The sequence below is a fragment of the Fundulus heteroclitus genome, chromosome 15 (assembly GCF_011125445.2).
Source record: "Fundulus heteroclitus isolate FHET01 chromosome 15, MU-UCD_Fhet_4.1, whole genome shotgun sequence".
Classification (NCBI taxonomy): domain Eukaryota; kingdom Metazoa; phylum Chordata; class Actinopteri; order Cyprinodontiformes; family Fundulidae; genus Fundulus; species Fundulus heteroclitus.
Genome location: NC_046375.1, coordinates 16,365,899 through 16,376,167, shown reverse-complemented (window position 1 = coordinate 16,376,167; position 10,269 = coordinate 16,365,899). Strand labels below are relative to the sequence as shown.

The 10,269-nt window shown below is 43.3% G+C and overlaps 1 pseudogene; it reads left to right on the top strand.

Moving 5' to 3' along the window:
- The window catches only part of LOC118566194, a 7,093-nt pseudogene extending 1,387 nt beyond the window's left edge, over positions 1-5,706 (top strand).
- The last annotated feature ends 4,563 nt before the right edge of the window (positions 5,707-10,269 follow it).

Below are 10,269 nucleotides of genomic sequence, written 5' to 3'. Positions count from 1 at the left end.
CAATTTAAAAGGATATATGCCTGTACTTTATGACATGATATGCCATTTTTTTGGCTCTTGAGGGCCAATATAAATTGCTTAGCAGGCCAGATTTGGCCTCCGGTTTAAAGGCTGTTGTGTCGTTAGGGTGATAGAGGAGATCGAAGAGATGATGCAGGAGTCCACCCGACCCGGAAGACGACGAGAGTCCCTCCAGTCCGACCTGTTCCATGCTCTCCCAGGACCTCGGTGGCATGAAGCGATCCGGATCCAACACGAGCTTCGAGGAACGTGAGTCTTCCTGCTCCTACAGCACACAGAGACAACCGGGGACCAGAAGTCTTTCTGTTCAGGCTGCCTGGTGTTTTAATGTGCTCTGGGCGACCTGCTTTACAGTTCTCCAAACAACTGAATGAATTTTAAACATTTACTTGTCTCAGTAAATGTTTCTAAAATTGGATTGGAGTGTAGAATCAACATTTTTACTTGAGGCTTCTCGTTGCGGTTTGGTCCTCCCTACCTAAGCCACGTTTCCCTCTGCGCCCCGTCTCCGCTCCGCAGGGCTTTCGTCAGCTCTCTGTGCCGGAGCTCGCCCGGACCCCTGGAGGAAGTGGAGGCGGCCATCCGTCGCTACAGCGAAGAGCTGATCCAGGCGCTGGCCCTTGCGAGACGAACTAGACTTCGAGAAGGAGGTGTACTTTTAATCTGGTCACACACCACGACGAGTGTCAGAGTCAGACCCAGCAGAAACGCTTCGAGGAGGAAACGTACCGAAGCAGAGCGGCTCAGAAGCGTTCAGAGGGCTTCCAAACGGACTGCCGCGCGTTGTCAGAATCGCCTGCAGCTTTATCTCCTTATCCTTGTTTGAGCGTTACTTTGCACAGATAACCAGAACTCCAGCTTTATTTTCCGTAGCCTGGAAAGTTTTTGCATTTTAAAGGCTTTTCTAAATGAAATGGCCATCTTCCAGCTGGAAATGTACAAAACGGCTGGAAGAACTCCAGTGCTTTTATTCCAAGGTTTGTTAATGAAATAAAGAGTTATAAACATGTGAAGGAAAGGAAAAATATTTCGTTATGCTTTATCCCTATGATGGAAATGATTCCTTAATACCCAAAGCAGGCCTCATACAGTGGCTAGCAAAAGTATTCACACCCGCCTAGTCTTCTCTCATTTGATCAGGCTCCGCCCACAAGCAACAATGAGTTTCGTTTGGTGTTCATGTGATCGACCGACAGTGTGGGACATAATCGTAGAATAGAAGATGAGCAATGTATGGTTTTCAACATGTTTGGCAAATAAAATTCAGAAAATCATGGTTTGAATTATTTTACAATAAAATCCAGTTCAACCAATCTTAGCCTTCAGAAGTCGCCTCAATCAGTAATTATGTTCCTTCCACAACAATGCTGTGCTACTTAGTGTTGATTTATCACATAAATCATAAAACAATCACTTTGGGGCTGTAAAGTGACATAAATGTGAAAAAGCTCCTTATGCCAGGCCCTGTAATTGTGGGGAATGACTAAATGTTCTGGATGCTTCATTTTATTTGCCTTTTTCATCTGTTCTGCAAATTCAAATAAAAGCTTTTTGAAAACGATCAAACCGGGACAATGGGCGCGTTTTTTTTCCCCCCAAACCCTGTGGAGGTAAACATGAAATGTGGCGGCTGTGCAGGTGAAGAACAGCTTCATCTCGCTGCTGATCGACGTGCAGAACAAGCAGAAGGAGCACCGCGAGCTGCTGCGCAAGAAGAAGAAGATCAGGAGCACGACCACGACGGGGCCCAACGGCCAGAGGACGAACAGCACGCACATACCCGGCACGGTGAGTTAGCTGGGGGGGGGGGGAACAGATGCTTGCCCCGCGCAGATAGGCTTCACTTTCCTTCTTAGCACCTTTCCTTCCTGTCGTAGACGGCCTCCTTATCTCTCCTCAAATCTCTTCTTCCCCTCCCTCCCTCCTTCCTCTCACTCCTTGTAGCTCCTCACTCTGGAGGGACTCTCCAATGTCATTCAAAATGGCCTCCGTCAAACTTTTGGCCACACAGGAGGGGATAAACAGGTGCCCCCCGCTCTTTCTTCTGCACTTTCTCCTTTGTTTTTGGGGGGGGGGGGGGGTCAACTGGCATGCACATCTTTTTTTTTGCCTTATTGTTTGATCTGCTTTATTGTCTTTTACTTTCTTTTTCATTAAATACCTCAGTGTCTTGTAAATGTATTTAACTCCCCCCCTTAACCTCTACGCATTTTGTCACGTTCCGACCACAAACTTCAGTGCGACGTTGGTGAACAAGTGTCATCATGGTGACTAAGGAACAAGCCTGACCTGACCTGACCTGTCCCTCGGCAGAAATGCCGGCGTCTGTTATCAACTATATTGTGTTGGTCTGTCTCATTGAAGTCCGCATTCAAGTTTGCGGTCGCATTGTGACAAAATCACTTTTATTTTTGTATTTAAACATTATCGCCCTGCTTTATTTAACTCAAAAATCCTCTTGTAGCCCAGCTGATCGTTGGAACAAAGCTAAGCTGCATGTTTTCGTAACCTTTAGCACAACACAGGCTTCTTATTTGTTCCAAAAGTTTGTTATAGAAAGTTAAGCAAGTCTTAAGTCACTTGGTGTGTTCCCCCCCCCCACCACCCCCCACCCACCTTCGTAATCAAGTTTTTTTTCCTCTTTAGTATCTGACCACAGTTATCCCCTATGAGAAGAAAGCGGGCTCTCCGTCTGTAGAAGACCTCCAGATCCTCGCAAAGAGTGAGTCTGTGAGGCAGAACGCGGCACATTTCAATCACAAGGAGCTCAGACATGTTTGTTTGTCGGATCTTAGCGCCACCTCTAACTCTTCCTCTCCTCATCAGTTCTTCACGCCATGAGGGATGACAGCGAGAAGGTACCGGCCCTCCTAACGGATTACATACTCAAAGGTAAACAGGGCTTTCATTTTGTTGCTTTGCTTGGGTGACCAAGTTAAGCAACAAGGTTGAGTGAAAACATATTGTAATAACCTCAATAAGAGGCTTTTTGCGGGTGTTGTGTGGTCTAATTTATTTACTCTGGACCTTAAAACCATCAGAGAAACTAGTATTTAAGCAGTTGGTGAATATTTGTCAGCAGTCTAATCGTAATGCAAAAAAGTGTTTTGTACTTTATGGGTAATTGTAGTCGTCCACAGTTTGAAACATTTACAGTAGAGACGTAGTTTCAATAGAAGTGATGGGGGAGGTCCAGTCAGATGAGGTCCGGCTGGAGCAGCCAGTTTTACCAGACAGGACCAAAAGCAGAAGTATGAGCACAGACGGGGGAGTTAAAATGAAGAGGAACTGCTGTGCAGTTGGTTGCATGAACAAGCAAAAGTTTTAAGCAGGGGGGGTGGGGGGGGGGGGGAGGAGGAGCTAAATTTGTTAAAGGAGAAGTCTGGTCAGCAAGGAAGAATCAGTGGATCATTATCTATACCTAAAACTAATACGTATGCCGTGATTTAATGAATTTAGCGTTAATCAGTAAAAAAATAAAAGTATTAATTTTCGTCGCGATCTGGGAGTGGCCATTAATGACCAAATATGGTAACACCTCACTCCTGACGTCTTCACGGTGCGGTGAGCCGAGGGTCGTTCTCCAGGCTTTACAAGCTAATTCAATAGGAACCGTTTTACACATCTGCAATCAACAACAATTATTTCGGATTTCCAGAGGACTTCACCGTTGAAATTCGCAAGAGCAACTGTTAAAGCGACAATGCCCACGTGCATGGCTGTCGGATGTAACAGTACATCGGGTAAAAGTGGAAAAAGCATTACTTACTTCACCTTCATGATCCACCACGAGTTCGTCGTTGGATTGCCAACTTGAAGTGGGAGGATTTGCCATCGAACTTCTGGCCAGAGAATTTTCAGTAGGTTTTTCTTTTGTATAATGTAGAATGTGCGATTGGTCGATAGGCCGACCAACCGCGTTGTAAAAACAAAACATCACGGCCGGCGTCGTGCCAAACGAGTTATCTCCACCAGAATTTGTATCCCATTGCGTCGGGAACGCATTCAGCTGGAAGAACGAATCCAGTCAACTGTGCCTCATTTCCAACCTATTAGCTGTGGAAATTAAGTTGTTTTACTTTTCTTAACGAAATATAGCAGTGTTGGCGTTACACCATGGTTCAGTTAGTGGGTTAAAACTGAAAAATGTTACCGCACCATGACGTCACAAACTGGGAGGTGGCAACATGGATGCCTCAGTAAAGCACATTCAAATCTTAATTTAAAAAAAACATATCATTTATTGAACAGTATGTAATCATTTTGTATTTAAAGTACTTTCAGAAGTTTGAATTCTGAATATGAGCAGACTTCTCCTTTTAATACTGTGCAATATGAGCCGGGTTGGACCAATGACAGCTCAGAAGTAAAGGTTTAGTAATGGTAATGCTGGTAATTATGGGGGTCCTGCTTTATTCTACTTTACTCTCCGTCTCTGTGCCCGGGCTGAGAGGAGCGCCAACGTTTTCACGTCACTCCTTGATAATTCGGCTCAAAGCTCATCTGACTGTGGCTCCAGTTGTTCGTACGTGGACAAAGCGTAGCCTTCACCCCCCCGATGGTCGCGTCGTGACATTCAGCGACGCAGCTTTTCCCGCCAGAGAAAAGCAGCGGTGAACCCGAACACCGAACGTTCCTTGTTGTTGACGTGTGCCTTCCTTCTGCTTTTCGCCCGCGCTCCGCTGTCCCTTGGGGCAGCTCTCGTATGAAAGCGGAGGAACCCGAGGTTGGTGAGGTTTAGCGCAGCTCATTGACATCAAACGCCTCGTCGTCCTCCCCGTCTGCACAGCGTTCCCTTCGACCGGCACCATCAGCCTCCCACCCCCCCTCCTCCGCTCTCCGCTGTGGTGCCCGTTGTGTTGTGTGGTGCTTGCAGCTGCGCTACACCCACTGGGGCTGTGGGGACACACACACACACACAACCAATCGCACTCACGCTCATACTTTCTTCACATTAAAAGCTTGTAGCAGCAGCTGTTGGTGTGTTTGCTTCTCACCTGCAGTCGGCGTTTTTCCCTCGTCTCTAGCCACACATCTCTCCCGGCTCTGGCATGCTTCACGCCCGTCCGTCACCTGCCGCGGCGTCTCTCACCGCCCGTTGTCTTTCTCTCCACAGTTCTCTGCCCCACGTAAGGTCCGACGCCAGGCTCTGGTCGCTCCGGAGTCGACCAGCCGCGGAGAGTTTTGGTCGTTTGGGGGAAACCCCAGGAACTGATTGACATCCAATCCTTCCTTCCTTCTTAGTTTCCCCTGGTGGTACTTTCTGCCCCCGTTGTTGTGTTCTTTACTTCTGATACGACTATTAGTCTTTGTATTTCTTTTATTATTTAATATTTTAGCTTTTTTTTTTAACCATTGAGTGCTCCATTCTTGTATATTCTGACTATACACAGGTGCATCTCAGGAACTGAAGTCATCGTCAAAAAAGTTTATTTTAGTGAGTTTTAGTTCATTACAGAAATGTTTATTTCTGTCAGTTTAGATGATTATGGTTCTCGACCAGCGGAAACTTAAAATGCACCCTCTTTAGGACGGGTGAGCCACAAAAGGCCAACGCTAAAGAAGCTCGTTCAGAGTACAATAGCAACCGGGGATTAGCTTAACACCTCATCAGTGCCGCCGGCTGATTGCCTTCATGCCTTCATTTAGATGCAGTAATTGATGCAACGTGATGCGTTCACTGTACAGCACATGGACATCCTTTGCTGTTCTGCATTCAAAGTCCTTTCACAGCAGTCTGGAATAACAACTAAATTTGGGTTTTCAGCAGCTATAGGCAGAACTCATCCAAATTAGCTGAAAGAAACACTTGAACCGTATCAGCTCAGTGTAATAAATCTATATTTTACGTGCTTTTAGAGAACTTTTTGATGATACTCAGATGTATTGAGATGCACCTGTGATTCCTCATGTGTGGATGCCAGTAATCAGTGTTAACCTGAACGCCTCCTGATTTGTTAGGTGCTGTTGGGGGAAAAAAAAGGTCCTTAAAGGTTTTAAAATGTTCTGAAATCCGTCAGCAGGCCTCAGTTCAGGGAAATGCGACGCAGCCAGGCTGCTTTTTTTATCAAATCGTCTTGTCTGCAGCTGCCTGACAGGGAAGCCCTGGTATAATCTGTGGAGAAGGGCCAGGCAAGCATTTATCATCCTTTATGATTCATCGCACGGTTTTTAGGTTTAGCTCTCGAGATCAACGACTATGCCCTTTAAGTTAAACCTTTAAAACTGCTTGTTGCATGTTAGTTTCAGGGATAAACCGCGTGAAGCTGAATGTTCGAATCGAAATGTTTTCTATTTGACTGAGAGGAATTGCACAGTTTGAGAGTTTATACCGTTTGAAAAAAAAGGGACAAAAGCGATCAAAAAAACGTATTTTTGGATAAGAGATTTTTAGCAAGATTAAGGGACTTAAACGATTCTATAAATGTTGTGACGTCAACCCCGACAAATTCCCCACTTTCCACCCAGGATTGTTTCCCCCAGTCTGCAGATGCCTCCTGTCTCATGTGTTCACTGGTGGTAAATTTGTCGTTCTCTTTAGACGACGTGGTTAACGTCTACGTCTGTCCAATTGTTGTTTTATCGCGTAAGCTCGTCTGTGTTTGAGGTCTTCGGCTTTAAGATTATCAGCGCGTCGAGGTTTCATTTTTTTGTCAGCGACCAGATGGTGTGGAAGTGGATCTGTCTCAGAATGTAGCACGGAGCGGATGTCCATCGGCAAGCAATGCAAAGTTTAACATGGAGTCTTTGGGTTCTCACGTAAATAAAACTCACGCTTGATTAAAGTCAGTGAATTAAGCATGAGAAGTTTGAGAAGTGACTGCAAAATATTAAATATATAATCGGCTAAACATGTAATTTGGTTAAAGATGGAGTAAAGGCAGGGTAGTTGTAGAGCGTTTTTTTTTTTCAGCTTTCAGGGTAGTTTTTCAGCTTTAGTTGAGTTTAGCAGTATGCTATGATAGAATATTCAGTCAGCATCTTATTTAGATAAATTGTAACTCCAAGGCTAAAAAATGCTGTTCTCAGCTGTAAAGTATCCTGTTTACAGCTGATTTATTACAAAAAAAACACATTTTGTGTCCGCAAGCCTGACTTTGTGAATTTTGTACTGTTGAAGTCTCCTGTTTGCTTTGAGGCTCTTTAGGCAACTACCTAGTTTGCTTATGCCTTGGGCCGGCTCAGAAGTGAATGGCGTGAAATGGAGACCAGGAGTCCTGCAGAGAATGTGATCATATATGACCAGTAGATGCAAGTTGGTACTTTTAAATGTTCAGATCAGGTGTAGCTTAGGTCTCAGGTACGGCCATCAGTGTTGGTACTTCAGGTTCTTGTGCTGGTAGGTATAACATTCCCAACTCACTAGCCTTGTCAGAGTTTCTATATGAAGACTAGATTCATGTCACCTGCATGATGATGAGATATGATCAAAGATGTGCTCAGCAGAAAAAAAAAATCCCTGGAGTGCTTCTGGCATAATGGCTGTGTGTTGGGGCTGCAGTTGTCTGCTTTAGTTTAGCTAGATGTCACCCAGGTGGATCGCACTGGATGATGCTGCCCATGCTTTCCTGGAACGGATTGTGTATATTCCTAGAAAAAAGTCTAGGTACTTTCCTGAGTCTTTTCCTGAACTGTAAGTTCAGGGAACTCTGAGGTTGAGCTCCTGAACTACTTTAATATAACTTTCTGATTACTTTCCTATTCTAGAACATGCACGGTACTTTCCTGAAACTTTCTTTTTACTTGCTGGTTAATTTCCAGAAGCCTGATCCCCACTTTCCAGCAACTTAGTTGGAACTTCCAGGGAAAATAAGTAGTAGCCGTCATGAAAGTTTAGGGGAACAAAACCTTATAGTCCTGGGAAAGGACCAAGGGAATTATCAGTCACCTCATAATAAAGCCCGATTCTTGTTAGAACCCGGTCAGGTCTGGGAAAGTAACCAGTAAGTTCACAAAAGAAAAATGATGGGCTGTTTTACGAAGTGCTGCTAGAATGGGAGACTCTCTGAAGGAAATTGCTTCGATAGGTTGGGGAAGATTGCACATCACTCTGTTAAAAAAAAAAAAAAGAAGTCGTTTTTTTTATTGTTTGAAAATAATCTTCTAGTGCTATGTTTAAATGTTTGTGACATGTTTCTACCGATGCCAGCTATTTTCAACCCAGCATGTGCTGCATGCACTTTACCGCTGCCACTGCAGCGAACGCATTTCCGATGATTAGTGATTTGTTTACAGACATATTTAAATATCACACTAAAGGGAGAAGTGCATGTTGCAGCAATATCAAGACAACTGGAACTGAAAACAGGCATTGGATATTTTTAAAGGATAAAGGGTTTTTATTGTTTCAGTAAATCAGATGCATTAAGCAACATTGTCTTTAAATCTATCAGCAATGGTTTAAAAATGGAACGTCTCTCAGCTCCAAGGTCACTGAAGGATCTCTGGCCATTTAAACAAACATATCAGAGGTTTATATTTGTACGCGTCGAACAAGAAAAAAAACATAAGGCTGCCTTTGTAAATGCCTGGAAAAAATATTTTGTACATTTATTAATGTTCCTATTGCAATTTATTTCCCTAGCTAGGGGGATTTATGTTTACCGTCTGTGGTACAGCAGTATATTAATTTATTACGTGAATGTTTTGTAACCATGATCTCGACTGTAATGGTGCAAGTGTTTTGTGCCCACATTATTGCATTGCAACGCATTTCAAATAAAAAGAAATTCTATATTTAAGCACTTTGATTTGTGTGCCTTATTTTGTGAAACATGCTTTTTCATTAGGTTTATTCATATGTTTATATTTGCTTGTGTGCCTTATTTTGTGATACATGCTTTTTCATTAGGTTTATTCATATGTTTATATTTGCAGTGTGTTTATACATTCAAATAAGCCCTTAGAGGGCCAACATGATTGCAATAATCCATTTTATTTCTGGACAAATTGTGTTCCAGATGAACACAACGCTGGCTAAGTACGAGTTAAACTAAATGCTGTGGTCCATGTTGAGGACTGCCTGACGTTTGTCTGACCTGTTTTTCATGCAAACTTCATTTGGTAAATTAGCAAACTGTTGTTTTAGTAGAGCTAAGTTTACACGATCAGTCTGAAGATGGCATCATGGTTATTAAACTGATGCAGAGTCGCCCTCTAGTGGAGAAAGGAAGACATTTCTATGCTAGTTCCAATTCCAGTTTACAAGTAGCACACTGAAATATCTTTACATTTCAAAATACTGGTTATAGTAACATCTGTATCAGTCATGATACACACGTCTGAAGGTGATTACAGAATATGTGATGCTTTGTGGCCATTTGAACAATCTGACCAAGATAAATTACAGCGCCCTCCACATCCCTGGCATTCCTGGTAAAAAAAAAAGGAAATACATCTATAGTTGGGGCGATTTTTCTAGAACAGAATTTTAGAGAATGGTAACAAAACGTAGCATCATGGGTTCCCCAGATCTCCATAGCCAGGACTGGAAATCAGGTCGTTAAGGTCGTTAACTGTCGTTAACAGGTCGTTAACTGTTAAGAGAGACATGCCAGGATAAAAAACATGCTGTCCTTCCATCACAAACACAAATGTGTAGGTCAAAATAGAGTTTCTGCGCATCTTTCAGTGAATGATTAAATCGGGTCTTGCACACAATGTATCTGCAAATTTATTACAGGTTGTTTTAAGTACTTGCCTTGTTGCCATGTGACCAATGAAGACACGGTGGCAAAAAATGTTCATGTCTCCATGAAGTTTGTACAGTAAAAAATTAAAACGGATCAGTGAGCTCCGGTACTGTGCATGAATGTGCAAAGTTTTCTTAACTATGTGATGGTTTTTAACTAGAGCCGTTTGATTTGGTCAGATAAGACGATGACTGAGCTTTTGACCTTTTTGGCAGGTCGGGTGTAAAGCAAAGATAAAAAGCTGTGAAAACATCTCATGCCCACAGTTGAGGGCGGCGGAGGGTCTGTGAAGCAGTAAATGCTCAAATATAGGATTGCTTGGGTTTTGTCAGGGGGGCAATAAATGAGGAGGGCGCTCTGAAACAACCTTTAGAAAGTTAGGAAGGAGAATTATGAAAGCAGAAGAAAAAAAAAAACATTTCCAGCTTTTGAAGAAAGGGATGGCACCTTGAAGCTGCCTTCTCAACACTGAAGTCTAGGTGTCTTCATCATCAGATCCCAAAAACATGGGAGGATGACGCCAGACCTTTTTCAGAGTCTGTACAACAGACAAGAC